The sequence below is a fragment of the Palaemon carinicauda genome, chromosome 10, assembly GCF_036898095.1.
Source record: "Palaemon carinicauda isolate YSFRI2023 chromosome 10, ASM3689809v2, whole genome shotgun sequence".
In the NCBI taxonomy this organism is placed as follows: Eukaryota; Metazoa; Arthropoda; class Malacostraca; order Decapoda; family Palaemonidae; genus Palaemon; species Palaemon carinicauda.
In genome coordinates, this window is record NC_090734.1 from 150,998,125 (window position 1) to 151,005,624 (window position 7,500).

General features: G+C 39.5%; 1 protein-coding gene across 3 annotated transcripts in view; it reads left to right on the forward strand.

The window, feature by feature from the left end:
• The first annotated feature begins 1,853 nt into the window (after positions 1-1,853).
• LOC137648542 (GATA zinc finger domain-containing protein 14-like) overlaps positions 1,854-7,500 on the forward strand; it is a 471,854-nt gene continuing 466,207 nt past the window's right edge. For 2 of the 3 annotated variants that reach the window (XR_011045648.1, XM_068381463.1), the window contains exon 1: positions 1,854-2,448. The gene's annotated coding sequence lies outside the window, so the exon portion shown is untranslated. The remainder of the gene's footprint in view (positions 2,449-7,500) is intronic. The other variant, XM_068381464.1, reaches the window with a different exon arrangement.

Consider the following 7,500-nt stretch of genomic DNA (forward strand, 5'->3'; position numbering starts at 1 on the left):
CGTAATCAATTGTCCTTTGGCCTATCAGCATTGCTCATTATAAAACTCCATTGACTGACTTCTTGAGATAATGAACACTCAAACAAACAAACGAACACGGGCAATAAATTGCTGATACCTTAATTTTTCTCATTTTTTAACTGCCACCTTTATCTAAAATATACAGTTATCATTTTTTCGAAAGGAAACAATAAATTAATGAGAAACATTTCGAATTCCCTCATCTCCTGGGGGCTTGTGGCAATGGCAAATATGCAGGTGACAGCTGAGCTGCCAGACGCAAAAATGTTGTCACTCAGACCGCGCCATTATCCATAAATTATTTTATTTCATTGTGCAGCTTATTCTAGTAAGCTTTCATAAAATAATCGGATGTTGAATCAGATCTTTCGTGTCCCGTAGTGCCGCCGGTGATAAGCACGGCCTTTGATCTACGTTGTGAACAATGGCACTCTCCCCCGGCATTATTTTGTCATCAGAATGAATATTGTTTTGCAAATATAAAATCAAATTTCGGGGCCTTTGTTTTGAGCCTGTAATCCATTTCATGGTTTAAGAATAGCTTGGTTGTTGTTTCACATTACAGAGTTACAAATGGAAAAAAGGATTTAAAATGTCTACCGCATTTAGCGGACGTGTTAGATGATCGTATTGCTTAAAATGTATCGGTTAACTCCGACCGCTGAGTTTCAAACTAACGTGAAACTGATGACCAGTAATGGGCGAACAGTCGAAACCAAAGACTATATACTGAAGGAAGATAGGAAGGCTCAAAATAGATTGTTAATACGCTAGTTGGCAACTCCAAAGTGAAGACAATAGTTGGTTGCTCCGATTTCAAATGGCGTTGTAGGTATACATCGTTTGTCGTCTGTTTGTTTATATTCAGAATTTGACAGTTGACTCAAACGAAATCATGGCGCCGACAGTAAAGAAGTCACACAAGTGTGTTGTGTGCCATAAACAAAAAGAAACCGATCTTCATTTGGTATTTCACAGGTTCCCTAAGGACAAAGAACGGTGAGTCCAAACAGTATAATACATGCAGTATGTGCTGCTAATGAGTAAGCCCCACTGATATTGGGTGTAAGATTAAGGCAAGGCATCCACAGTAAATCTCTTTTGTTTTTCATTTTTTGTTGGCTTGTATGCTACCTTATTTCTATTTCCAACCCCCTTTTGATTATTTTTGTGTGTGATACAATTTTGTGTTATTTTGATCCTTTTGATTGTACATTTATTAGTTTATAATACTAAATTATACATGAGTGCATCATGCTTTTCCATTTCATTAAAAAATAAAATACAATTGTGTTTTTATACACCTAATATCTCTCCATCTTACAGTGGCCTACAAACTGTAATTAAATGTATGCCTACACATAAGCATTGTGGCTAAGTTTAACAAATCAGATATACAGTATGTTTTAATTCATTCGAATGTGGTATTGTAGAGAACATTTAAAAATGGTTGTAATATACTGTACAATACTTAAATTTGCAAGAAAATTAACTAAATCATAAGAGATATAGCTATTGAATTTCTGAAAAAATAGACTCGGAAACATAATTTGCAATTTAGTTACCTAAAATTTAAGAATATCATGAATATATGAGTAAAATATACTGACATAGTAATGCAAATTATGAACAAATATGTCGCAAAATTTACAATCGAATTCCATCCTATATTCCCGTAAGCATTACCGCTCTGAATGTTTGGTTGCTCGCTCAACAGATGGAGCCATTCGTTTCGCATGGGAGTATCTGGCATCTTTTCATAGCACACTCATTTGTGTGTTAAAAGCCTGAGCCTTCCTATCTTCCTTCAGTATATAGTCTTTGGTCGAAACCGTTGAAGGCAGTTGGCAACTTAGTAGTCGATGTTTCTTTAGTTTCCTTTATTATCGTTAGAAGTATGTTACTTTTACGTTCCTGTTCATCAAGTTTGCCTTCTTTATTCACTCCCAGAAGCTTAGCTAAGTAATACCTTGTTCAAGGCCTGCGTTTCGTAATAGTGACTTCTAGTTGATTGTTCCGCAAGGCGTGTAAAGACGGATACTCTGTGCCTTTTTCTAGATCACGCGAGAAGCTAAACAAGGAAGAATATGAAATGAGTATAAGAGGTTAGTTAACTTTAAGGGTTGCTTGTCTGGCCATATACAGCAGGGGAACCCTACTCTCTACAGGACCGTCAGTCATTTCATGTGCATTCGAAGGCATTCTGCATTTCGCAATGCATATTGCCCGTTTATTGTCAAATCCACACTATCGAAGGGCTTAGTGAATAAGAAAGTTCCGTTTCCTCTTGAAAGTTTTAACATCGTCAGTCTTTCAGCTGTCTAGTGAGAGCTTATTGCATAGGCTTAACCGATGTGAGAGGCGTTTTCACTGGAAATCACAAGTTGAAGGAAATAACATGACAACGAGGAAACTGGGAACGACCAGGTAAGATTAGCCTATTGTATTAATTTTGATATTATTGTATGTTTTAGTTTTTCTGTCTTAGATATTTTCTTGATGCTGTTCAGCAATTATTTCAGTTCGTTGGGTTGCTATTTATAATCCGTTATGTAAACCATGCTGTGCATTCGTAATTACATTCTTAGCAAGTTATCATTGAATAATGAATAATGCAGTAATCTTTGATATGCCGTAGAACTATAGAAGGGATGTACTGTTGTATACATCCTTAGGTATTTAAAATATCAGTGTATTCTGAGTTAATTCTCAAATCCACATTATCTAAGCGCTTAGAAACAAGAAAGATGAAGCAGATTTTCTTGATTGTTTACAGAAAACTTCAAATCAATCAATCAATCAAGAAAATCTTCTGCTTCATCTTAAGGCTACATATTTGAAAGTGTCATCAAGCTTCTGAAGTTAAGTTATTCATGCCGCCTTAGGATAGGAAAAGTTGAGTGAGTTTCCAGAAAGTTAAGTGGTTTTCTAGTCAAGATAAAGATTAAAATCTTTCCAAACACAAGATATTCCAGCAAACTACAGTTCAGCATCCGTAGCCACCGCTTGTAAGAATATTTGCTCGGCAAATTCCTGATGGATTACGGGCGAGTGTGGTCTAGGACACAAGTGGGTCCTGGTGTGATTAAGAATTCAGTACCGGGTAGCTAATCAACTGGGGTTAATAGCAACAAAGGTAGAGAATGTCAATGGTTAACAGACAGGTTATTGCATTAGCTTTCAAATTTCAGGTTACGGTATTATTACAGTTTCATCCATTATGGGAAATGTATTATAATAATATGTTTCCCTAGTACAGCACGTGATAACCAAATACTTCCTCTTAATACATTATTGTCGCTAATGCATACTTACGGAGAAAAAACTATTTCAGGTATTGAAGGTCTTGACTTTTTCTAAGTTTAGTGTATATCTTTCCATGGCCACGCAAGGTACCTCTTGTTAGTTTGTATATCTGTTTTCATCCTACTTGGCTCCTCCCCATTGCGTAATGTGACAATCTTTGCTTGAATGCGCATTTGCTCCTCCAATCAAAATACTACTGGGATCTTTTCAAGGGTTATTATTGGACGATTCATTTTGTTGCTTATTCTTGTTTCAAGGATCTGTTTTTCGTGCAATATAACATTGTAACTGATAGTATTTTGTTTTTTTCCTATTTCATTATGGGAAAAACGGAAAATTTACAGTTTCATCCATTATGGGAAATCTATTATAATAATATATTTCCCGAGTAAAGCAAGTCTTTTGTAGTATTTCTGTAAAATATTATCTGTCGCAAATGCCTAGTTCTTTATATATCGACGATCAAACTCACGCTACTCATGTCTTCCTCCCAGATTTTTTTCTAAGTCTGTTGTTATTGTTGACTGTGTCTTGTATTTGCTTAAATAGCCCTGTAACCACTATAATCCGCAGACAAACTAGTCCACTATAAAGTCTTACACGTTTGGCCAATCACAGCGCCTATCCACTATGACGTCATACATGTTTGGCCAATCACAGCGCGACAATACAACAGCGCCACAATACATCTTTCCCATGCATTTCATTTCGTTCTTAGAAATGGAGGCAGTAGCAAGCACGTCATCTCATGTTGCACAAGAAGTTGAAATTCCATCTTCTTGTCCTGACTGTTTCCTAACTTGCAATGAATTTTTTGTAAGTTATTCGGGGATTATTGAAAACCTAGTGGATTTGTGCCAGAGAGACAATTTAATTTTACAAAATCAAAATTGGCCTGCATGTCAAGGAACCTTCCCAACGGCTTCACGTTTTCCTCAAAGCACCAACACATCTTGATGAACCAACAGTTTAAGGTAAGCTTCATTAATTTATAGAGTATATTATAATGGTGATAGTATAACGATGTATGCAGCAGTACCATCACTTTGGATTTGGTTTGATGGATGTGTTAGGTAGTGGCTGTAAGGGGGGGTGGCCTCGCAGGGGTAGGCCTAGGTAGGGGTACAGGGCCCTAGGTTAGGTGGTTGTATTAGGTTCGGTAGTGTCCCAAAATTCACTGTGGCCTTAAGGGGGCGTCGCAGGGGCGGAGCCCCCCCCCCCCCGGTAGGCCTAGGTAGGGGTACAGGGCCCCTAGGTAGGGGTACAGGGCCCCTAGGTAGGGGTACAGGGCCCCTAGGTAGGGGTACAGAGCCCCTAGGCTAGGTTAGGTGGGTTTATTAGGTTCAGTAGTGCCCTGAAAATCACTGTGGCCTTAAGGGGGGATCGCAGGGGGGGCGGAGCCCCCCCCCCCTAGTAGGGCTAGATAGGGGTATAGGGGGAGGGGTGGTGGAAGGATAAGTATTCATTTATTGCAAATATCATTTGACGCCCCCCCCCCCACCTAAAACCCCGGTTCCCACCTGGTGTCCCCCATAATTGTTGGGATGAAGTAGGGTCTTTCTGCATTCTAGAACAACTTAGTAAATCTCTAAATCGGATGGTTTGCGGTCAAAATAAACGTTAAATTCGTTGGAACTTCACTATTTCTGATGCAACAAATATATTTTTATTCCAGTTTCCCCATAATAGATGAAACTGTAAATTTACCGGAAAAACTCCTGATTGTCGTTTGTTTTGGGGTTGGAAACCTGCCGGTTAAGTTTTCTCATTACTTAACTGTCATGGATCCTCCGGTGCAGGTGTGCGATATATGTCGTTATTCTTATTTTGAAGTGATCGGCCGATTTCATGGTAATTATAATGGTACCCCAGACATTGTGAATCGGTTTCTTCGAGAGCATTTAGTGTTACCTACAAGTGTTTCGTGTGCTAAATGTGATTCGCCTTTACTTTTCCGTGAAGATAGACATGTGTGGTATTGTACAAAATCAGTGAAAATACCTAAAACGAAGAAAAGGCGTTTGTGCAATTATAGTGTTAGTGACTATAAGGGAACTTTTCTTCACGGGTCCCACCTTCCCCCGTGGAAATTAATTTTATTTGTCAATCACTGGTTGCATAAGTGTTGGGACCACCATTTTGTAATTAAGGGCCTCAGTATATCTCCTTCTACTAGTGTAGACTGGAGAAGCTTTTGTTCAGAAGTGACTGAATTTAGTTTTGATAACCAAGAGGCTATTGGTGGTGAAGGTGTAATCGTTGAGATTGACGAATCTCATTTTGGAAAACGGAAGTATGACCGTGGAAGGCCTCTGAGTGACATATGGGTGTTGGGGGGTATTGAGAGGCAGTCCAAAAAAGAATTTATTGTGCCTTTAATTGACCCATTACCACGGAAGCGTGATGCAGCTACCCTCATCCCTTTAATTGAGAAGTACATTAAACGGGGCAGCATTGTTGTTAGTGATAAGTGGTGGGCTTATAATTCTCTGCAGTCTCTTGGATACGATCACCGTACTGTAAACCATTCTGAAAATTTTGTGGATCCTTCAAACCCCAACACCCATACCCAAAACATTGAACGTCTTTGGCGGGAGCTGAAGGAATGGATACAACGGCCTGGTAACCGTTGTGAATACTTCAGGCAGTATTTGTCACGTTTTATTTTTATACACAAATACCCTGAGGAGGAGCTGCTCCATCATTTTTTTATCACGGCCAGCAAACTGTATCCTCCACAATCTGAGGCACAACGGGTTCCAGTAGCTATTGATGATTCAGAAGAGGGTCAACCACAGCCTTCCACATCATCATCGTCAGGTTCCATTTAAGGTAAGAAGTGACTTAACAAAATATATATTTAAATTTAGCCCGGGGTAAAGGGGGGGTCGCAGCTTAGGCTAGGTTAGGTGGGTTTATTAGGTTCGGTAGTGCCCTGAAAATCACTGTGACCTTAAGGGGGGGTTGCAGGGGGGGCGGAGCCCCCCCCCCGGTAGGGATACAGGGCCCCTAGTCTAGGTTAGGTGGGTTTATTAGGTTCGGTAGTGCCCTGAAAATCACTGTGGCCTTAAGGGGGGGTCGCAGGGGGGGCGGAGCCCCCCCCGGTAGAGCTAGGTAGGGGTATAGAGGGAGGGGTGGTGGAACATTAATTAGTGCAAATATCATTGGACGCCCCTTCCCCCACCCAAAACCCCGGTTCCCACCTGGGGTCCCCCATAATTGTTGGGATAAAGAAGGGTATTTCTGCATTACAACATAATATGCAACAAAAACAATAAAAACATGGTTACAAAAACTGATTTTTCTGGAAAAACTTGTGGTTTTAACTCCATAGTAAATCTCTGAATCGGATGGTTTGCAGTCAAAATAAACGTTAAATTCGTTGAAACTACACTATTTCTGATGCAACAAATATATTTTTATTCCAGTTTCCACATAATGGATGAAACTGTAAATTTACCCAGGTTACAAATGATCTCTTGATTAATAAATCCATTGTTCCTTGCTAGTGTCGTGGTAACGCGTTTGCCTAGCTTTCGCATGACCGTGAGTTTTAGCTGTTTACTGGGAGGATACTAGTGTGGTTGGGCGTCACAGATGGGGGTTTGGCTTGTCCGGTTGACGTTCTAGCGAGTAGCTATTCTGATGAAACGAACTGGTATCAGACACCTTTACTGGAACCTTTTAAGCGCTGTTTTCCTGGTCATATAAGGAAACCCTGTTGCCTACATGACCTACAAGATTTTTGTCGTATACGTTCTTAGGTATTTAGAGTATCACACAGCGTATTATTCCGTGTTAATTGTCAATTCCACTGGTTTCGGACATAAATTGTTTATCGGGTTAATACATGAGTGACAACTGAATTTACAACCAGCAATGGAGAGAGACAGTTAGTTTCATTTATATGTGATGGTAATTTAGAAATAAATCCACACAGTTATTCAATTTAATAATAAAGTTTTTTAGAATAAGCTAAGAGCCCCTTAGGTTTATAACAGGGTTGTTTATCAATATTTGTAAGGAAAACAAATCTTAATTTACAAAGCAGACACAGGATTCCACGTGAATCAGTATGGTGAAATAATAACTAATGTTTTCCAGGACTCTCTCTAGAAATCAGTCTGCACATGAGTTCCAGGTATGAATAACTTACGACCCCTGAAATGAAAG